This window comes from Gavialis gangeticus, unplaced genomic scaffold (genome assembly GCF_001723915.1).
Source record: "Gavialis gangeticus isolate Ggan-Ray unplaced genomic scaffold, GavGan_comp1, whole genome shotgun sequence".
Classification (NCBI taxonomy): Eukaryota; Metazoa; Chordata; order Crocodylia; family Gavialidae; genus Gavialis; species Gavialis gangeticus.
In genome coordinates this window covers 3,226,396-3,231,395 of record NW_017729022.1, presented here as the reverse complement: position 1 = coordinate 3,231,395, position 5,000 = coordinate 3,226,396, and the positions used below count along the sequence as shown (strand labels likewise).

Genomic DNA, 5,000 nt, shown 5'->3' with positions numbered 1-5,000 from the left:
AAAAAGCATGCATTTTTGTGAAGCTCCACATTACTGAAAAGTGTGTTGAAACATGGTAAGTACAACATGAAACTCTGTTTAAAGTAAACAGTAAAATGGATGCTGAAACTCATCATTTCATCTTAGGCTTATTTACTATATAGTGACCATTCTTTAACCCCCATCATGTAAATATTTTTTAGTACTACCTTTGCCTCACTAGCAAGTGTATAACATTGGATCCTGTGGGAAGGATACATGTGCATGTGTGTGTGGTCATTGTCATTGCTTGGTCTGTAAGGTACAGTCAGGTCGTGTTGGAATTAGTTGTAATTTTAACTACAAGTCTCTAAACCATTTATGAACTGTAGTGGAGATATTGCCCATTTATATAAACCGTAAAATACAAAGTTTAACTGTTACCCACAGTTTACATAGAAGCTAGTAAAGTGTAACTTTTTGCCTGTCTTATAAATCAGTGTAATTACATATTCAACTTTAATTACTGGTGCGTCTGTATTGGCAAGTTTTATATGTTATATTTTATGCAAGACTACGATTCCTATTAATATTTAGCAGCTAACTATATCATTAATTACTCTAAAATCTTTCCCCTACCATCTTTTTAATGGAGCTGAGAGAGTGGAAGTATTAAAAATTGATGTATTGTGGATTTCAGAAATGTGTCTGAAGCTTAAGAAATGCCTGGCCTTAATCAGTGGTGTCAAATGTGGCAGCTTCTTGTTTACTAAATAGTAAACTATGTACCTTGGAGGTATTGTTTCCCAGGTTATTTATTTAATAATTATGAATATGATATTGAAGTAGACTCAAATTTAAGTTTACCATAGGATGAGGTTTCTTTAATCTATATGTGTAATTAAGTTTTCAGTGTTCTCTGTATTTAAAATAACCAACCTCTTTGTCGTTTATCCTTACATTTTCTCTTTCACATTTTTCATGTTCATTTTAATTTTCAGCATAGTATTGTTTAGCCATAATAATTGAGTGTAAGCTCTGTTTTTCTTCTTGGATGTCATTGGTATATTTTTATTTGACCTTTTACAGGCAAAAAGTATTGATGGTTTTTTTTTTCCTTTTTCTTTTTTTATTATTTTGTTTATCAGGTTAATATATTTATACCATATAGAAATGTTTATCAGGACATATCTAATTGTTTTATTGCACAATTCTTTCATTGCCATTGGGGAAAAAAAACATACACACTGTGAACATTAATGTATTTTATCTGGTTCCAAACCATTACTTTTTCAAAATGGAAAAATTTGTCTTTTGGAAGTGTCTTTAGATGTATTAAATAATACAAAAGAAGTAATAAAACTTGAAGTAGAAAGAACATGAATATATGCTCTTGAGAGTAACACTACTCTAAAACAAGTAAAGTGAGCAATCAGACAAAAGTTTTTATATCCCATGCTTTATGCTATCAACCATTCAGTGGGTAGCTTGAGGCCTTTTACTTTTAGCAGTTCTCCTGAGTATGCTAATGCTCTCTTCCTGTATAAAATGCCAAGACAATAAAACTTTAAAGAGCAAACAAGAGTTACATCATGTGTGTTAAAAACAGCTATTTTACAGAAAAGAATGACACTTGCTATTAGAGTTGTTTTGTCACCATTTGGCAGATATGTTTACGTATGCTGTGTACAGTGTGCACGTACAATCACATATGTATAGGTATTTATGTCTACTTGTTACATGATTATGACTGTGTTGTATAGATACGTTTAGGGCTAAAAAAATTGGGTAGTATAGCAATTTTTATACCTGTAAAAAGCAAAAACAAACAAAAAAAAGAAACAAATGTTCTGAAATATGGTAACAAACACAAATTACTTAAACTGCATTCATTTATTTACATGGAGATATGAAACTCAGCTTCTGAATTCTGGTGTATTTGCCAGAAAATTGTTGACCTCAGGACTTAGTAGAATGACTCCTTTGAAACTTCACTACCAGCCATTGATTGGGATATGCGGGTGACTACAGACATACATAGAAATTGATTTGATCAGCAGGTTGCAAGATCACTAAGGCTAGGTACAGACATTCAAAAAGCCCAAGGCGGAATAGATCTAAGCTACGCAGTTTTCTGTAAGTGCGTAGTTTAGATCAGTAGCCAACAGAACATGCATTTGCCTTTGGAGGAAGGAAGTGGTGGCAAATCTTAGATACGGTTCTGCCATACTTAAACCAGGCTATGTGTTCTAAACTTCTGTTCTGGTATGGGTACAGTCCCATTTCCAATCACTTATACCAGTAAAATTGTAATAGCTGTACCTGGCCTAACTTAACACTAGCTGGCATGTCTACACAAGATGTTTACTGCATGAAAAACCAATTAGCTGCACAGGAAACATCTCCCGTCTATACATATGCCCCTATTAGGTTGGAGTAAGCCAATTTACTCCACAGCAGCATAGTATGTGTAAATAAAAGTACTATCCTGCTGCGGAATAAAGAACTCCTCAGCAGTGCACATTTAAATGCTGCCCCAGCTGGCTGTGGTACAAGGGTGCCCCAGCCAGCCCCTCCACAGCACACTGAGCTGGGGGAGCAGCCCAAGGCTGGCAGGCAGACTCTCTGCGCCCCCTGCCAGCTGGGGCTGCTACATCCCAGCTGAGTACTGCAATCCTGGGCACATGTGAAGATGCCTGCCCAGGAGCAATAAACTCTGGAGTTTATTCACGTGCATTAATATGAATGTATCAATGCACCCTGTCAGAAGTTGTATGGACCCATCCACCCCTCCTCCATACTAGATATTTCACTGGGATTAGTTTAAGGTTAGAGAGCTCCTACCAGATAACCAGTAATTTTGGGGGGTGATCCTGCTTAGCCTGTCTCTTGCACACAAGTCGCTTCTGAAATTATCTGGCAGTACAAGGAGTAACATGTACGAAAGGGAAACATGAGCTCAAGAAGATTTTTGAAAAGCTGAGGAAGAGTTTAACAGAGATAGACTTGTGACAGCGGTGTCAAGTAACACCCCTAGTTCCTCCAGCCCACCATGAAGGCAGAGGACTCAAGGAAAAGGAGAGCTCACTCCTGATTGCCCACTCCCTTCCAGCCACTGTATCTCATCCCCCACTTCCCAGTCCATGCCCCTTTCTGCTAATGGGGCAGAAGGCAATAGTTAAGAAAATCAGGACACAGGAGAAAAAAAATGGAATGGAGAGAAAAGAAAGACTGAAATGAAGTGAAAGGGGAGGTGAAGATACTTATATTCAACAACTCATATTTCATACACAATTTATTTGAAACAACTGTCTAGTATTTTAATTGAAGGAAGGGATACCAAAAATCACTAAAATGGATATTTTACTGCCAGGACCATCCAGTTATTTGTAAATATAAGTATACTTACATGATGTAATCTGTAGTTCTATCCAGTAAAGATCCTATACTGGAAATCACTATGTTGGTAGATTCATATTAAATTGTTTTAATAGCTCAAATTAACCATGTTACAAACACCAGGAAGCAGTGCCAAGTGCACGTTCATCAGCCAATATTTGCATGCTTTGAGTATGCATGCGTTGGCAGACAAATGCTTTTTTTGTAGTTTGTAATTACTTATGTATACTGTATTAGAGAGTGGAGACATTATTCAAATCTTTGGATCAGAACCTTTCCCTACAGATTTTTGAGATCCACTAGCTGTAAAGAAAGAAGTTGTTTGGAGTGGTCATGCTTAAAAGCTTTCTGATTGCGTTTTAGATAATGAGATGATGTAAGATCAGAGTTTTGCAAGATTTCTTATGCTGTCTAAACATAGAGAATAGATGAGGAACATTAGCAAACACAGGATAAGGTTATTTAGTCATTTACGGTGTGCTCCTACTAAAATGTTTTGCATCATGACCACTGATACAGTAAAAAATGATACTACTCCCATGGTCTCATCTGGAGCCCAAATTTCATGAGAGCTGCTCAATAAATTTTGACACTATTGCATCCAATTTTTGTCCATGATTTCAAACCAGATTTCCAGCTGGAGGATGAATAGTACCTCCTTGACATAAATATTTTCTATGTTATCAAATACTTAGCATGTGTGTGCTACTCTAACATTCAAAATTTCTCTAGAGCTAAAAACAATTACTTTTTCATTTTAAATCAGAATACAGAGGATTGTTTCTTCCTTTTTTTTCAATGTAGAGTTCTACCCGTCTTACCTGATCACTCTTATTTTAGATCCATGATAAACGTGTTTTAGATATACAGGGATGCCAGGAAACAACAGTTCTTAAAGTGATGAGTTTTAAAGAGGCGGAAAAATTGTCACTGATGCAGTGCTATATATTGTTCATCCTGAGTGTTCGGTTAGGGTAACTGAGATGTTGTGAGCAAAGAAGAAATATTTCTGTGGCAGTATATATTTTTTTTTAAATGGCATCTCTTTGATCTTGCTCAGCAGTTTTTAAATTTTGGAATAAGTCCTAGTGGATATGGATCAGTGAGCAGAGAGTAGATGATGTGGTCAGGGATGTTCTATCAGTATTTACATCTATCAGATTGCTCTATGGTTTCTTACACAGCTATAAGATGTATGCATGTAGTGCACTCCACTTATGTGTATCCAAGATAATGGTATAATTTGCTCAACTATTTAACACAATGCCAATCTCACTCTTTTTCCAGTTGCTTACATTAAACAAATATTGGTTATCTGCATAAAATTACTTAAGTGCATAGCATCCTGTAGGCCCACTATCTACTATGTAATAGAATTGTACTCTAGTTAGCTGCCTAGAAACGGTAAAGGGAAGCAGCTGTCAGAGGACTGCTATTAGAAGCCTTGAAATTCATGGGAACTCGTCAGTTTTAGGGCTGCTATCTCCCTTTCTTTCCTACACATCTAACGGCAGCTGTGAAACAGACTACTTCTCATTGTTTTCAGGGTTTTCAGTAGCAGCCCTGAAACAAACTACTAGAAGCCTTGAAAATCAGGAGAGCTCATCAGGTTGCTGATACCAGAGCACTGACAGCAGTATAAA

General features: G+C 36.5%; 1 protein-coding gene across 1 annotated transcript in view; it reads left to right on the top strand.

The window, feature by feature from the left end:
- The window catches only part of FOXP2 (forkhead box P2), a 317,473-nt gene that overhangs the window by 278,764 nt on the left and 33,709 nt on the right, over window positions 1-5,000 (top strand). The gene's annotated exons all lie outside the window — the stretch shown is intronic.